At 38.8% G+C, this 18,677-nt stretch overlaps 1 protein-coding gene across 1 annotated transcript in view; it reads left to right on the forward strand.

Annotated features, from left to right (window-relative positions):
- Nucleotides 1-2,716: 2,716 nt before the first annotated feature.
- The window catches only part of LOC107288610, a 40,326-nt gene continuing 24,365 nt past the window's right edge, over nt 2,717-18,677 (forward strand). The window contains exon 1 of the mRNA XM_015817249.1: nt 2,717-2,846. The gene's annotated coding sequence lies outside the window, so the exon portion shown is untranslated. The remainder of the gene's footprint in view (nt 2,847-18,677) is intronic.

The raw sequence follows: 18,677 nt of genomic DNA on the forward strand, positions 1-18,677 counted from the left end.
CCAGCCTTCCACATTGCTTTTCTTGTACATGTGGCAAAATGTAAGTTAGAAGTAAATTGCATCGTAACGTTTCATATTTATTTTTAGATTTCTATATATTTCTGGTTTCTCTCTCTTTCCTGTATATACACACACATGCACATACACACAGACACATCTACGCAGGTATTCGCTGGGACCTGAAAGTTATTTCAAGGGCTCTTCAAGGGCAAAAAGGTTGAGAAAGACTGTGCTAACCTATGCTGGACAAATTTGGGATTGAGTGTAGCCTATGAACCATTTTTTTGTGTACTTTCTTCAGATTTAATTACTTCAGACTGAATCACCATTGCTAACAAGAGGAGCAAACTACTCTATTACAAATGTGCATAATGAGCCTCCAGAAGATGGATTATTTTTGGTTGCAATTAAATGCTTTACACTGCAGTGTATCTGGAGGAATAATTTGCAATAGTGTTTTTCTTGCACTAACAGTGCCACATGCCTTCCCTGCATCCCGAGGCTTACCCATCTCTACAGACAGTCACTTTCTCATTCTACAGTTATGTTTATTCAGTTGTCAGAGTACCAGGACTGGAGAGGAGCTAATAATATTGAAGCATTAAAAGAGAAGCTGCTCTCATTATCCAGAAATACTCTCTGTTTACAGACCGGGAGGTTTCAATAATTTGAAAGAAAAAAACTGGTTTTATCAGACGTATAATATTATGGAAACAATGATTTCATAACTATATTTTTTCCCTGAAAAGCTAGACTATTTTTTAATACAATTACTGTAAGCACTGAGTTTTATACCAGAGCATAGTATTGTGAGTACAAGAGAAGTAGGTGTTTGAAAGGTCATGTGTATTTTTAGCAATTATATTCTAATCGTTCTCCTTGTCATTTTTTTAACTCTGTTCATTTAAAAAGCCTCAACTCTTCACAGATACAAAGTTTAAAAAATATGTGAAATAAATAAACTAATAAATGAATGAATAATAAAACAAACAATACTAATTTTCCACTGTGAAATTGTTTTCCACAAATCAGGACCAAAAGCTTGGTTTTTTGTTACATTTTAGACATTAAATCCTTGCTTCTGACACCAGCCCTGCTGAGTGAAGGGATTTGTTTTTGCTTTCCTTTCATTCCTCTCGCAACAGCGCATGGTTTTCTGTGCTCTTTGGTTGCAGAAAAACAGGCCAGCTCTATCCAGCTACCCTTGCATGCAATCTGATTCTGGTTCAATAAACAGGAGCCCTGCCAAGCGGATTTGCCTTGTAACTGCCATCCCTATTACAAAACTGTGGATTAAAAAAAAAAACAAGCTAAGGATAACCTTCTGATAGTGTCAGAAGAATGCAGTGGGAGAACAGCCAGTGTGTCTCAAGAACAAGCCAGACATCATTTTATGCAGGTTATGTATCAGGCCAATTTATAGAAAAATGAAATAATGGCATTTGAGGATTAACTGTTCTGTGGAAAAGAATGGGATGTTTCATTCAGCGTACTGTCAACTTTTAGAAATAGTTATTTATTAGATTTGTACTGTACCTTTTATCTGTAAGCTCATGGATATATATATTAGATAGATAGATATTGGATCTCTTTTCATTTCTCCATACCACAATCTTCTCAGGTAGCATAGACTGAGAGAGGTTTTTTTTTTCTTTTTACGATCCTGTAATCCCTTGTATTGGGGTGAAATTGGGGCGACTGAATGGAGCTGAGTATTTACTGGCTAGATGTCCTTCCAGATACCTATGTGGAGTTCGCAGCAGATATGTTCTCTTCGCACCCAAATAGAGAAACATCTGTTCCTGCCTAGAATTGAAACTGTCAACTCCTGGCCACCATGCCGCTCTTAGGCTGAGAGAGAGTAACTGGCCAATTAATCACCCAGTGAACTTCTGTGGCTGAGGGTAGAATTGAACCCGGGTTTCCCCAACCCTGTGACAGCATCCAGCCATTGCACCACACTGGCTCTCATGACTGGTATACATGATTCTCCAGAAAAGAGTTTTTGGTGAGGATACCTTTGTTGCATCATGTGTTTACCCAATATTATGCATGTAAACTTTAAATTTTGATGAGGGAATGACAGGTTCTTTTTAAGCAGACAAAATGGGATACACACCCACACCTTTATAGAATAACAGAGTTGGAAGGGACTTTGGGGGTCTTCTAGTCCAACCCCCTGCCCAAACAGGAAAACCTATAACATTTCAGACAACTGGCTGTCCAGTCTCCTTAAAAACTTCCAGCGTTGGAGCACACACAATTTCTGGAGGCAAGCTGTTTCACTGATTAATTGTTCTGTCAGAAAATTTCTCCTTATTTCTAGATAGCTTCTCTCTTTGATTAGTTTCCATAGAAATATTAATACCTTTATCCTGCACCTCTGTGTGTGTTAGAGATACAGCATATAGGTATTTATATTCCTATAAATGTGTGTGTATAAATGAGAGAGAGAGAGAGAGAGAGAGAGAGAGCAGAATCCGTTAAGACTATGTGAGAGAAAAGGACACACCAGCACCTGAGCTAGCTCTGAAGCACATAACAAAGGCCTTTTATTTGTAATGTTTTCCCGATCAAATAGCTGATAGCTCCTGCAGCTCCTGTAGAGCAGTGACGTACATGCAGCTTAGAGCTCCCGGGTCAGATTCCTCACCCTTCGGTGTTATCCAGCCCTGTGTTCTCAAACCTAAGCCAATTCACATTAATAGAACTCTTTCATGTGATCCAGGGGGAAAGGGATCCCAACCCAGAGGAGTGAAAGGCAGTGAAGGACTTGGGAAAATGAGTTCTCTCTTTCTGTTTAGTTTAAGGAAGACTCTCTTTTAATTTAAAGGAAGGAACACTAGGTAAGTACATCCTAAATCACACTTTTATAAATCCTTGACAACAGAAAGCTTGATGTATATTGTCAACTCAAGTTTGCAGTGTTACCCAAAAAAAAGACCTTTGTTTTATATTTTGTATTTCTTACTGAAACTTTCATTTTACAATCATTCTCAGGATATTTGTTTGCTAGCCCATGTGATGATCAAAGTAGAAAGTATATTTTATTTTTTTAAGCATATATAATTGGAGTAATGTTCCCATATGTCATAAAGCCAAATAAGAATGTTATGCTAACATGAGTTATGTTAATGTAACTGCTCTAAAGGGTAGGATTATATCAGTGATTCTTTTTAACTTGTGAGAAACTTATTTATTAGCTTTCAGGAGTTTATTTATTGGCTCTCAGTGTCACACAATACAGCAAAATATAGGAAAACATTTCCAACCCCAGTACTATGCTTGGTGTTTTTGGTTTCCATCCACCCAAGTATGTCGTAGAAATATATGATTCTTTTTTCTTACCTTGAGTAATTCTAAAAATAAAAATACTGACACATTCCTGTAGTCTCCACGGCTTTTTATCCCGATATCTAAATCTCATTATCTTGTTAATTTTACTGTGTTCTGTATTAATTGAAATCATCTCTGAAGTTTATTAAAATCAAATCAATGCAACACAGAATATTCAAACTACATTTTAAATCTTTTTAATCGTGCATGGAAGAAAATGAATGAACCATATTTAGTGTCTTTCTCAACTTATCATTGTTTTGTATTTGTTACAAATTTATATTTACCTTTCCTCCAAGGCATTAATCAGCTTGGTTACATAAGAAGGGCAGTCCTAATTTAGGCAAAGGCCTATCTAGTTTAGCTTTCAGTTTTTCAGAGTAAGTAGTAACTTAGATTCAGTATTTCTCAACCTCAGTAACCATGGTTGGCTGGGGAACTCTGGGAGAATAAGATTGAAAACCAGTGGCTTAGATAATAGTACAGATAGTTCTTGACCTACAACAGTTCATTTAGTGACTGCTCAAAGTTACAACAGCACTGAAAAAGTGACACTTTTTCACACTTATACCATTACAGCACCCCCTTTTGATCACGTGATCAAAATTCAGACATTTGGCAATTGAGTCATGCTTATGATGGTTACAGGGTCATGTGATCACCTTTTGTAACCCAACAAGCAAAGTCAATGGGGAAGCCTGATTTGCTTAACAACTGTAGTACTAACTTAACAACTGCAGTGATTCACCTAACCCATGCTGGCTCAGGAATTCTGGGAGTTGAAGTCCACGAGTCATAAAAGAGCCAAGGTTGCCTACCCCTGACTTGACCACTGTAGCAAGAAATTGCTATATTCTCCATTTCTCATAAAATGGAGAAAACTTGTTTAACAAATGTCTCACTTAGCAACAGAAATTGGCTCAATTGTGGTGATAAGTCAAGGACTATCTGTAAATAGTAAATAATGAGTCTCTAGCAAGGCAACAATACTTTTCTGCTGTGGTTTGCCTGCATCTTGATACCCTTTGTGAACTTTACAAAAGAAGTTACAAATCTGTATCAGCATCTGCTAAGTCATGTGATAGTAAAGGATCTTCATCCAGTGTGAATGCACAGAAAGAGTTACAAGGATCATGTTGCATAGAGAAGTTCTTATTCTACACCAATGTTTTTCAACCTTGGGAACTTGAAGGTGTGGAACATTTCAGGCTGTGGAATTCTGGGAGTTGAAGAATTCTGGGAGTTGAAGTCCACACACCTTAAAGTTGCCAAGGTTGAGAAATCCTGTTTTATGCTATTCTTTTACTTCTTTTTCATAGATATTTCTAGTAAGAAAAAAGATAGGAAAATATTTGAAAAACACTGAAAATGATGTGTTTAGCTGATGAAATCACTAACTGCCTCCTTCATAACATACCTTGAATGAGGTAAGTTGATTGCAGAATAAAACCCAAATTGGAAGCAATCTCTATCCTTTCAAATTGAAACTTGAAATAATAAAAACCCATTAATAAATTATGTGTATACCTTCATGACTATAGTACACTTTCTATAATTATTGGTTTTTGTGTGGGTAAAACGCAAAACCTATTACTGAAGTTTATTCAACTGACAGGTGTTAAAAGATCCCTTTAAGTACTTAGACCTTTCTCATAATTTTTGAAACAATTTTATTGTTTAGCTAGATGAATCACCAAGCCACAGGAGTGACATTTTGTACAACCATTGTTAGGACAGAGGAAAAAAGAAAAGCAAAATCTAAAAAATTTAAAAAATGAACAAAAACATAAGGATTAAAAAGGGTGACATATCTGCAAAAACCTGAATATATGACAACCCTAGCTTAACATAACATCATACTTAATAACATCTGATGGTTCTTTCCCCACCATTTCATTCTATATCTATGAAATAGGTTAGGCTGAGACACAATGAGAGAAAGCAGTTGTGTTTCATGAATGCATAGGAATTACTGCTTGGACTCTTCCAGTCCCACCCTACCTGCAAACTGCTGAGTTCTACAGTGATCTTGGTAACATCACTGGATATTCATTTTTATTATTTTAGCATTTTATATTGTACCTCCCTTTGGATAGCTGGATAATTGTCAAAACATGTCAGACATAGAAACTGAATTTAAAAAAATATATATTTGAAACCCAGGTGTTTAAACCTAGTGAACTGCAAAGGGAAATAGGAGAAATAACAGAAGGAATCCTACAATTCATCTGAAGTTATGTAAAAGGAGGGGAAATCTGCATCGACTTCATCTGTTGTTTTTTTTAATCTAAAGATGCTTTGTAGAATATTTTCCATGTTTGTTTATATCACTACGGATTAGGAGAAGGAATTCAGTAAACTGAAACTTAAAATAGCATCTGAAATTTTAACTCTTTCTTAAGTTGCATAAAAGGTTACAAGTGGGTTCAATCAGAATAGAGCTAGAAGAGGGGAGGTCTTCTAGTCCAGCCCCCTGCTCAAGCAGGAGACCCTATACCATTTCAGAGAGGTGGCTGTCTAGTCTTTTCTTTAAAACCTCCAGTGATGAAGCACTCACAACTTCTGAAGGCAAGCTGTTCCACTGGTTAATTGTTCTCACTGTTAGGAAGTTTCTCCTTAATTCCAAGTTGTTTCTCTCCTTGATTAGTTTCCATCCATTTTTTCTTGTCTTGCCTTCTGGTGCTTTGGAGAACAGGCGGACCCCCTCCTCTTTGTGGCAGCCCCTCAAATATTGGAAATACAAATACTGTATTCCAGTATTTGAATAGAGTATATTTTTATTTATTTTATAGTACAGTAGTGGCCAAAATTGTGGAAACCTTTTGGGAAAAGTGTATTTTTGAGGTTTGATGGCTAATAACACTTTTCTTTTTGGAGTAGTACCATAAAATTATATATCAATGGAAAGATAATTTAATCAAGAATGTAATGCAACAAAGTTTGTTCAATTATCTGTAAGCAGTTCTTATATCCAGAATTGTCTTAAAGTTTTTGGAAGAAAAACAAACTGATCCAGTTACATTTTTCAATGAAAACTTATAGCCAAATAACCAGAAAAAGGAAGCACAACTTGCTTAGGTTGATATCAGGTAGCGTTCCTTCATCTGATTGTAGCCAATGAGCATGAATGTTTAGAGAGCCAATCAGGTGTCATCTTGTTTTGGCACTGAGCCAATCAGATCACAGTAGGATTCAGTTATTGATATCATGTATTGAAGCTGAGAGGAGGACATTTGTCAGTGTGTTATGTAATCGCTATCAAGTTGGTTGGGGTTTTTTGTGTTCTTTCATTTAGTGAGCTTGTAAAACGTAATAAAATTAAAGTAATGGTGCAAAGAGTTGACTGGTTGTCCAGAAAGCGATGTAAAATAGTATTATTAAGTGAACAAGGCTACAGTTATAAAGAAATTAGAAGAAAAATTGGTGGAAACTTAACCAAAGGTGGCATTTCTACTGTACACTTCTCCCAAAAGGTTTCCGCAATTTTGGCCACTACTGTATATCCAGTATACTGTATAAATACTGGGTTACAGTTCATATCTTAATTACTGCTTTTTCAAAAAACAGCATGCACTAAAGATAGGAAGAAAAAAAGAGCAAAAAATAATCTTTATTGTGAATATCCTAGAAATATTCCAGTACAGTAATAGAAGCTGCAATGAATTAACTAGATTATTTAAAAAAAGTAAGCAGTTCTTATATCCAGAATTGTCTTAAAGTTTTTGGAAGAAAAACAAACTGATCCAGTTACATTTTTCAAATTTAATTCTGTATAAGGGATTGGGAAATAGACAATTTCCAATTTGTCCTTTGCCAGCATACAGTGTAATATACTTAAACCAATGTGCCAACAAAACATTTGATAAATTTTCTCTATCTTTTAATATTCCAACTGATTTTAAATTAACCAGACTTCATTACTCCTAGTAAAGGAGTAAATCTGGTAAAACTGCCGAAAAAACTTGCCATATACTATTTTAGAGGAGATAATTTATTGTAAAATTGCTTCTCTTCCGAAATCAGCTTTGAAAACATATCTAGATTATACTGAACATGTCAGTCAGGCAGACCAGACAGGAAGCACAACCAGATGAGTTAATTATACTTTATTATAAGGCTATGTTAACAGAATCTTGCAAATCTGATAATACAAATCTTCCACCATCTCTTTTACAGCCTGAGAAGTAAAGGAGGTTCTTTCTGAGTCTCTTCCTCTGTCATTATGTAGCTGTAGGCTATGCCCTTTCTTATCCGATAGTCCTCTAGGCAGTCTCCCTCTTTCTTCCCCCACCCCACCCCTGGTCATTCCTGCATACAATTAGAGAACAAGAACTGATAGAGCAGTGGTGGTGAACCTATGGCACGCGTGCCAGAGGCGGCACTCAGAGCCCTCTCTGTGGGCACGTGCGCCATGCCCCGGAGATGGCAACCGTCCCTCTTCAACCAGCTGCCCGCTAACTCGCCGACGTCCCACGTGGCCAGATGCATCCCAGCATGGCTGGTTTCCTTCCCCCCGTCCTATCCCTCCTGGCCTCGCATGCTCTCCTTTTCCCGGGCATGACCCATTGCATTGCCTCCTCAGCTGTCGGACAGCCATCCAGCACAGAGGCGGCTTCTCTGAACTGCTGGCGGTGGGCTGCGGAGCCCCAGAGAGCGCCAGTCGAGGGGCCAGCAGGCTGTGGCTGCTAACAGACACTGTCGACCCCCATGTGCTCGCTGGCCTCTGTGTGCAGGGGCCGATAGTGTCAGGCAGCAGCCACCCCGCCCCCTGCCTCACCTTGCCCTGTGACAATGGCACCCCCGCCCTGCCTCACCTTGCCTCACCTCACCCCGCAGTATGAGCCTCCTGCCCACCGCCCCACCTGCCAGAGACCCCCTGGATTTCCCCCAACCCTGCCTGGCCCCCACAGGCATCCCTCCCCACGAGCAACATCGAGGTGATCATGCCCACCTTGGCCACACCCACCCAGTCTGCCATGCCACCACAGACATGCCCACCCAGTGGGCCATGCCCACCTGGCACCTGGCAATAAATAAGTGGGTTTTGGATTGCAATTTGGGCACTCGGTCTCTAAAAGGTTCGCCATCATTGTGATAGAGTAAAAAAATGCAGGAGAATGTTGCTACTTTGAATGCATTTTTGAATAGCATTAAATACTGTATGAGAACATTCTGAATGTGCAATTAATAGGCCCTTAAAGTTATACTACATAATCCAGATAGTGACATCTGCATACAAAAGTACTATTTAGTATGTTGCTGATGACTGCATAGTCTTGGCAAATAGATTTGCCTTTGAGCTTCTTTCCATTTGTTGTAATACAAAAAAAATGTTAATGCTCCTTTTTTCTTCTTTTCTTTACATTTCCCTTTTCATGTTTGTATTTTTTTTTTCTCTTCTTACAGTATTGTTGTAAAGCAACAGAAACATGCCCACTGATTATAGTTTAGGATGAAGTAATGAAATCTATAGAAAAACTCTTTATTTCATTCTGGAATCTGCACACTGAATTATATAGCTTTAAAAGAAATATCTTAGGCATCAGGAACACTGCTTAGCAGATCTAAAGTAAACACATTCTTTGACTAATTAGATTTCTCATGATATACAAGTTGGGACTTGACAAGTGCTTTTCCTAATTCTGAGTTTTGATCAAGGACAAATGAAATGGAAGGTAAGATATTAGTCTCAGCAAGATTTAACATTCCATTTCAGGAATTTGGAAATCTAGATGAGAACTACATATGTTCAGTTATTCCTACAATTATTTTGAACAAGTTGCTGCATAAAAAACATGGGGGGGGGAGGGGAGACCCTATACATTTTCACATTTTATTGCCACTAGTGAATGAATTCATCTTTCAACAACAGAGCAGATCTGTGCAAGCATTGGATGCAAATGATACTAGATCCAGTTCTTGACTGGGTGTGCAAAATTAGGTGTGGCTGCAGTAAGTAGGAAAGGCTTTTTATTTATTTTTTCTTACATTTGATTACTGGATGGTATGCAGTGGAGAGAAACATTGGTTTCCCTCTTCCTTGCCAAAAGCCTGGGTGAAGAGTTTGGTCTTCACAGCTCTTTTAAACCACAGCAGGATGGACATAATGTCTAACCCTTTAGCACTTGTTGGTTGGGGTAAGAGCTAGGCTATGGCTGTGATAAAGTTTTCATTCATATATCTCCCTGAAATTAGGACAGACTCAGAAAACTCAACGTTATAATTTTTAACTTGGCAGAAAAAAAGACAACATATTTAAAATTCGTGATTCAAACGTACACGCTATGTAATTTTATTTAAGTATAAATGTCAACTAAATGAAAATAATTTTGTCCTGGCCCCACTGTTGTCTTTTTGGGATGCGGGTGTTGGCTTGTCACTCAAGAGCCATGTGTGGTCTTTAGCCCAGAAAACATGTACCCTCCTGATTGAAAACATATTCTCCCTTAACTAGTTACCATCTTGCAATTTGGGTTTTTTTTTTATTACTGAATAAAACAGCTAATTATAGGACCAGCTTCTGAGAAAATATATGATTTGAGGTGAATGGCAAAATTACTTGCTGTATGGTAGCTGTTTCTTGTGTGCACTACACCACTTATGTCATCATTTTTGTAGCTTGAAGTGCTTATTGGCGAAAAATTGGAGCTGGGTAAATATCAATGGAACTGAAGTAGTTCCTGCAGATGGTTTGAGTTATTACTTGGCCAAAGGAAATATTGAAGGGAAAATGTATTTTAAGGAAAACTGCCTGTGAAACATCCAAACTATTAGCTGATAACTATACTGAACTACTTTCTACGTGAGAATATTACAGTTACTCACAAATCTGGAGTTTGATATATGCTGGTTGTACTTGTCCCAGATGTCCTGAGCCAAAACTGACCATTCAACAGAAAATTTATAGAATCTGTCTTCAACAATTGCCTCACTTTTTAAAAGCAGACATAGAGAAAAAATCATTTATTTGTTAAAAGAAAGTCTATAGAGTGTTTTATTTTCAACACTGGCCAATTTTAACACTTGCCCAAACTGCTTTACAGAGTTCTTATTCAAGGAATAGTTATGGCAGCCCAGAGCTAGCATTTTGACCACAACAATGTGTAACGTTTCTGGGAATGTAAATAAATCCACAACTTCCCAAAGTTACTTTAGGCTTTTCAGAAAACTATATATAGAACCTGATATAATATATCAAGTTCTGGGTATGCCATACCAATTAGAAGTCTCCAGAACAAGGATTACGAAATACTGGTCCAAGGGCCAAATTCATTGTCAAGTTTAGATACAGGAATTTATGTGTCCGTTGATGCTTCTACACTCTTTAATCTGGTTCCCCAAAAAGCTTTTTCCTTTCTAACAATAAGTCTTTATCTCAGCAAAAGAAAAAAGAAAAAAAAAGCCAGAAGCCTTGTTATTTCTTCATTCCTTTCAATGACCCAACTGGAGATCCCTGGCATCACAAAATGATTTTATCAGCTGTTTACTTCTGCTGACAAACTGCTGAAACACTACAATATTGACCAGGATTACTAAGAGACACAAGAAATGCAAATATCTTTTCCCTTCCTGCTATTATTCCTGCTGGATTGTTGATTGTAAGAACTCCCAGACACTTTACCAAACAGCAAGTTACTAGTAGAAGAACTGCCTGGAAGAATGTACCACCACTGGGATAATTTCTCAACTTGAGATCACTGGTGTGAAGGCAGCATCCATAGTTGGTCAAACAGGTACAGTGAGACCCACAGGTTGTCCACCCATGATTTATAATAATCTAGATTGTGATGCCACAAAGCCCCCTATGCCATAACAGATGTAATATTGAAGACTTGGTGTGGGGAAGAGAAAGTTAAATGTCAGCAATCATGAGAGGATTGAGATATAAATTACTGTAGATGCATGCATTTGATCCTCTCAAACTGCCATGTCAACAATGAAGACCCAAGCATTGCTCTAATCTTATATATAGATTAGGTTCAGTTCTGCAAAGTTGGAGACTTGGAATATTATTTTAAAATAGGGATTTCATGGGTATAGATAATTTTAGGATTGGAGCCAATGAGTCTGGCCTATTTTGGCTCCTCTCCTGATTAAACTATTAAAGTCTGAAGATAGAGTTTCTGTATTTTTAAGAACAATTCCTCCGCAGGAGAGAAGTGCATTACTGAAGAGAGGCTTTTGTGGACAATCCAGATACTGTATACAAGCAGGAAATGCCACAATTATTGTCAAAATTTCAGAAAGTTGGAAGAAAAATACTTGCACAAAGTTTATATTATTGCTACCCTGGCTTAGCATTAGAATAATAGAATAATGAAACCAGCCACTTTAGCTTAGAGATGAGCATGTGATAACAATGTGGTAAACAGATTGGGACAAGTTTAGCAAAAGAGGACAGGAATAATAACAACAAAAATCTATTCTCTAGTATCATTCTGAACTAAAGTCAGCTCTTGTAGGAAAAACGAGACTTGCGGATTACAGTGGCTGAGAGCACACATTATGTTTAGCCATAGTTTATGTTAACCATCCTTTTTGAACAAGCCACTGTTGGCTGATTTTACTCATTGGACTAAGCCATAAATGAAGGTTAATAAAGACATTTTCTAGGTTTACACAATAAGTAAAAGCCAAAGCTCAACACCCAAAATAAACTTAGTGCAACACTATATGAAACAGTTTTGAGCAGACATCGCTGAATACATTTTTTCTCTGTATGATGATGTATCCATGACAGAGCAAATTCCTCCATATAAATTTTCCAGTGCAGGTGATAAATATAGAGAACATTTCTATATGTATATGTCTGATCTAAGAAGATAATCTGTAATAGAAAAGGTTTATATACCCAATAATAGCAACAATTGTAACAAACATTTTGCTCCATCCCTTTTAAATTAGTACATTGAAAGCTGGGCAGAAGGAAAGGGACTGATTTGTTATGTGACCAGGCTGAATTCAATTCTATACTGGCAATAAATTCTTAAATTAAACTTGAATTCAGGGGCAGCCTGGTCCTTAAATCTAGGACTAAATCACAGCTGCTTTTAGTACCTAAGTCGACTTTGTGGATCCCAGGATGCTGTAAAAATCAGAATAGATCCCATAAACCCAAAATCTGCTCAATCCTGCTTCATGTTCACAAATAACTAAAAAAATTCTTTACTAGCAAGATTTACAACAGGAGTGTCTAACCTTGACAACTTTAAGACTTGTGGATTTCAACTCCAGCCAATCTGGAGAATTCTGGGAGTTGAAGTCCACAAGTCTTAAAGTTGCCAAGATTGGACACCCCTGGTTTACAATACATGTCCCTTAAGTAATGTAATTTGTTTGGTTCCTTTCTACATTTCCCACATCCTCTAAAATGTTTATGTGTACTGAAATCACACATGTGGGAGTCAATAAGTACCAACCTTAAATGTGTTTAGCTTTTGAAAACAGATATGGCCTGACCCTTTTAGCAACTTGGTTTTATGACTAAAAGATAGTAACATCAGCTATTAGTAGAACTAGAGCCGGTTTGGCATAGGAAATGTGATCCAGATTATTTTTGTCATTAGAGTAGCAGATTAGATTTTGTGTTTGAAGCACTGAAGGTTTGTGCCATCTGGGACAACAGAAGCTGGCTTTGTCCATGGCCTGCTTTTTTCTTTTAAATAACCCTCATGATCCAATTAGAAAGTGTGATAATGTTGTTTAGCAAATGACGTTAAAGCAATAAATCACAGACCATAAGGCACCTTGCTTTATTAAAAGACTTCTTGTTCTTTCTAAATGATGTGCACATTATTGTTTATGGGAGGTACACCACAATAACCATGAAAAACTCCTAAGTACTAAATGCCTACCATTTTCTTTTCTTTTTTTCCCTTCTGAAGATTCCTGTCTCTTTACCAGCACTCCCAAGGGTAACTGCATTTTGGAAAACTGACCTTTGTGGGAAACCAAAACCCACGGTCTGTAAATTATAAAGCTCCATCCACCAGAAGTCATGATTACCTCTGATTAAGCTTTCCAGGAACAGGTTCATGTATCTAGGAAATCATCTGAATGAATTAGCTATGGAGGAGGGGAGTATCATCTGCATATTTGTCAGAAAGCGACTTATCTGAAAAGAATCCTCTTGTGATTTGGCCCTCCGTTCATATGTTGCCAAGTCTGTCATCTCATTTCCTGAGCATGTCTTTCCCAGGAAACTGAAGGAAGACAGCTGTCTTAGACCATGGTGATAAACATCAGAAGGAGCTGGATAGCGCCTTTTCCAACTAGCCAATTTTATGAAAAGGCACAAAAGCTCACAAAAGCTTATGACTTTTTCATAATATTGGTTAGTTGGAAAGAGTGTGACTAAATTCCTTCTGATTTTGTCTCTGCAAAAGAAGCTTCTGTTTTTCTTTCTCAGCCTTAGGATGTTTTCAACTTTCTTTTGGTGGCTGTCTTGAACTTATTTGATTGTAATAAGTTTTTCCAACACATACCCCACCCTCAGGCTATAGCAGGGGTGTCCAACCTTGGTAACTTCAAGACTGTGGACTTTAACTTCCAAAATTCCCTAGTCAGCCATGCTGGCTGGGGAATCCTGGGAATTGAAGTCCACAAATCTTAAAGTTGTCAAGGTTTGATACCTCTAGTCCAGGGGTCCCTAACCCCAAGTCTGTGGACTGGTACCGGTCTGCAGCATGCCCGCAACCAGTCCGCACAAACAAACAAAGCCCCATCCACAGGATGTAAGCAGCACACAAAACAACACCCCCTCCGGGCCACGGAAAAATCTCTCTCCATGTAACCAGTCCCTGGTGCCCAAAAGGTTGGGGACTTCTGCTCTAGTCTTTAGCCTCTCTGGCTGCTCTTTCTGCCTGAGTAGAATAGCCCTCTCAATGAAAAGTCTTCTTCCATGACTTTTTCTCAGAATATAATTGACATCTGGGAAGCCAGGGAAGTTGTAGCCTACTGGAAACATAAATATGCAATGAAAAAAATTATATATGCTACTGGGGAGTAAAATGTAGACTACCTTTGAACATTTCTCTGAAAAATTCTCACTTGGAGGAGAAAAAGCAACTTCTTTCCCATAAATTTGAATGGGCATGCTTGCATATTGTTTCAAGCAACACCCATTGATTCTATATAAATATATCATATTTCATAATCTAGTGCAGAAGTCTCCAACCTTTCCAGGCTCATGACCGGAGGGAAGGAGAGCAGCTTCAAAGTTGGTGCATGCACGCGCACAGAGCCAAGCATACTGACATGGCAATAGCCGCCCCATTCATGCATGTGGCATGTGCTGGTGCTGTGTGCCCTGCAGCCCCATGGCGGCTAGTGGCCTGTTCACACATGCACAAATGGGCTGTGGACATTTGTCCCGTGCTAGTGTCCCCGTTCGTGCCTGCTTGCATGGGCGAACGGGGCAGCAGGTGCTAGCGCAAGTGGGGGGATGTGCGCCCACATGTGCATACACCGGCCAGTCATTTCTGCATCCTGCAGATCAATAGCCTGTGGCCCGGTCCCGTGCCACAGCCCATAGGTTGGGGACCTCTGGTCTAGTGGCCATACAGATTTTTGCAACTCTGGTTTGACAGCCTTCATCTAATCTTTCCCAAATCAGTGAAATAAACAAATTATTAAATTATAATTTCCATCACCTCCAGCCAACATGGCCAATTTGTGGTTAGAATGGTTGGAAATTATACATCCCAAAGTTCTGGAGGTTCATTGCTAAAGATTAGTTTATTCCTTTAGCACAACGATGAGGCAGATAGGAACTGGTGAGACCAGTAGTATGAAAGAAAGTTATAATTACTGTAAGTAGTAAATGAAGAATCATACTTTAAGTGTTGTTCTGGAGCCAGAATATATTGTAGATATGTTCTCACCATTTGCCATGCTGTTTGGGATGGCAGACAGCTCCAATGCAACTGTATCTGGAGAACCATAAGCTCATGCCCTTGGCCTAGAAGGGAAAAAACCTGAATCAGAGAACTACAATTCCCACTCTTGTCATAGGAAGAAAAACAAAGCAATGCAAAACAAATTCCTATAGGAAAAAAAGCAAAATTATGTGGTCTGAAAGGAATAAGGAATACTTGTTTTTACATAAGGAATTTTAAAAATAGTGATCTGCATGAGTTGTGACGTAATGCCAACCAGAAATCTATACCTTGTTTTCCTAAACATTATGGGCACTCCATCACTGGAGATTTTTAAGAAGAGACTGGACAGTCACTTGTCTGAAATGGTACAGGTTCTCCTGCCTGAGCATGAGGCTGGACTAGAAGACCTCCAAGATCCCTTTCTATTCTATTCTATTCTATTCTATTCTATTCTAGTCTAGTCTAGTCTAGTCTAGTCTAGTCTAGTCTAGTCTAGTCTAGTCTAGTCTAAACAGGTCTATTCAGGCTAGCTCAGTGATGGCAAACCTTTTAGAGACCGAGTGCCCAAACTGCAACCCAAAACCCACTTATGCATCGTCGGGTGCTGGGTGGGTGTGGCCCATTGGGTGGGCGTGGCCCATTGGGTGGGCACTGCTGCGGTGGTAACGGCAGACTGGGTGGGACTAAAAAGTTCAATGAATCAATTCCAACTTTGCAAGAACTTTTTTTCCCCACATGAAGTTGAAATTGATTGATTGATTGGATTTTTTTTTTTTTTGCACATGGCGGTGGAGGCCTAAAGAGAAAGGGTTTTATAAAACCCAGCTGAAGGCCTAGGACTGGGGCGACGACGCATGTGCCCACAGAGAGGGCTCTGAGTGCCGCCTCTGGCACCCGTGCCATAGGTTCGCCACCACTGGGCTAGCTTCTTTAGAAGTAATTCTCAGCTATGTGGGAATCAGTAATGGATAAGCAGTTCTCATAAAATTGAAGAAGGTGTTAAAGTGCATCCAGGGTCAGCCCTATTATTAAGCAATTTGTGGCATCTGAATCACATATGTGATCAGGGAGGGTAACCATGATGATGTCTTCTGTTTCTAGACATTTATTTCTTTTTATCATTGGGCAAAGCAGCATAGGCCCCAAGTGCTACAGACACGGAAGAAAATTTATCCTAACAATTCTCAATCTAGCTGCTTCAGGGAAGAGTGCAACTTTTTCACATCTTAAGCTGGCCTTTAATGTATTATTTCCAAGTATTCTGGAGCAGACATAGGTCTGAATCTCTCTTCCACTGCCTATCAGTTGTAAATCATTGTTCTTTCAGTTATTACTCAAACAAATGCCTACGTTAATTTTCACTTTTTTGCATTTTTAGTTTTAATATTTTGCACTGATATATAATAACAATAACAATAACAATAATAAAGTTGGAAGTGACCTTGGAGGTCATTAGTCCAACTCCCTGCTCAGGCAGGAAACCCTATACCATTTCAGACAAATGGCTGTCCAATCTCTTCTTTAAAACTTCCAGTGTTGGAGCATTCACCACTTCTGGAGGCAGGTTGTTCCACTGGTTAATTGTTCTAACTGTCAGGAAGTTTCTCCTTAGTTCTACGTTGCTTCTCTCCCTGATTAGTTTCCATCCATTGCTACTTGTCCTCCCTTCAGGCGCTTTGCAGAATAGCTTGACTCCCTCTTCTTTGTGGCAGCCCCTGAGATATTGGAACACTGCTATCATGTCCCCCCCTCGTCCTTCTCTTTGTTAAACTAGACATACCCAATTCCAGCAACTGTTCCTTATACTGTATGTTTTAGTCTCCAGACCTCTAATCATCTTTGTTGCTCTTCTCTGTACTCTTTCTAGAGTCTGAACATCTTTTTTACATCGTGGTGACCAAAACTGGATGCAGTATTCCAAGTGTGGCCTTACCAAGGCATTGTAAAGTGGTATTAATACTTCACGTGATCTTGATTCTATTCCTCTGTTAATGCAGCCTAGCACTGTGTTGGCTTCTTTGGCAGCTGCAGCACACTGCTGGCTCATATCTAAGTGATTGTCCACTAGGACTCCATGATCCCTCTCACGGTTGCTACTATTGAGCAAGGTACCACCTATACTATATCTGTACACTTGGTTTTTCTTGCCTAAATGTAGAACTTTACTTTTTTCACCATTGAATTTCATTTTGTTAGATAGCGCCCAGTGTTTCAGTTTGTTCAGATCCTCCTGTATCTTAAGCCTATCTTCTGGAGTGTTGGCTATTGTGTTGGCCAACTTGGTGTCGTCTGCAAATTTGATGAGTTCCCCATCTATCCCCTTGTCTAAATCGTTGATCAAGATGTTGAAGAGCACTGGGCCCAGAACAGAGCCCTGGGGCACCCCACTACACACTTCCCTCCATGTAGATGCAGTTCCATTGAGGACCACACGCTGAGTACAGCTGGTCAGCCAGTTACGAATCCATCTGGTGGTGATGCTGTGTAACCCACATTTTTCTATCTTATCAAGTAGTAGGTTGTGATCTACTTTATCAAATGCCTTACTGAAGTCCAAGTAAATTATATCCACAGCATTCCTCTGGTCCACTAATTTTGTCAAATGGTTAAAGAATGATATAAGATTTCTCTGGTATGATCTGTTTTTGACAAACCCATGTTGGCTTTTAGTAATGACTTTGTTTGCCGCTAGGTGCTCGCTGATTTGTTGCTTGATTATCTTTTCCAGAATCTTCCCAGGTATTGAAGTCAGGCTGATAGGTCTGTAATTTCCTGGATCCATTTGTTTCCCTTTTTTGAAGATGGGAACTACATCAGCTCTTTTTCAGTCCTCTGGTAGTTCCCTAGTGGTCCAGGATCTTTGAAAAATATAGTTCAGTGGTTCTGAGATCACATCTGCCAGTTCCTTGAAAACCTTGGGGTGTAATCCATCTAATAATTTGCCTACATGCATTTTCTAGAGAAAAACGCTTAAGAAGGGCAAGACAAAGCCTTTTGATTGGTAGCATTAGGTACATTCTTTCTGGAAGAAGTCAAAGTGAACAGCTTGATCTGCTTAATTGATTCATGTCAGGCAACAGCAGGGAGCGTCTTGAGAGAAGGTGACATGCCTGAGCATGCAAAAATCATGTGCTTTGCCAGTGGACTTTCTTTTCAAGTAAAATATCACTCCCCAGATCAATGTTGCTATTTTGTTTCTACAAGTTGTGCTAAATTTGCAGACACACTTAATGTCTGGTACAGCTTTGGTGTATTACATTAACTGCTTTGCACATACAAATGTGGTCGAATATGTGGATATAAAATGTGGATTTATATAACAATTATATAAAAATTATATAAATTCTAATCTATTTATATACTGTAAAGATTAGAAATGTCTGTGTGTGTGTGTGTGCATACACTTAAACCAAGATATTTGAATGAACCTTTGCTTTGCAAAATTGAATATATATTGTATCA

Source organism: Protobothrops mucrosquamatus, unplaced genomic scaffold, assembly GCF_001527695.2.
Source record: "Protobothrops mucrosquamatus isolate PMUCROS unplaced genomic scaffold, P.Mucros_1.0 scaffold566, whole genome shotgun sequence".
In the NCBI taxonomy this organism is placed as follows: domain Eukaryota; kingdom Metazoa; phylum Chordata; class Lepidosauria; order Squamata; family Viperidae; genus Protobothrops; species Protobothrops mucrosquamatus.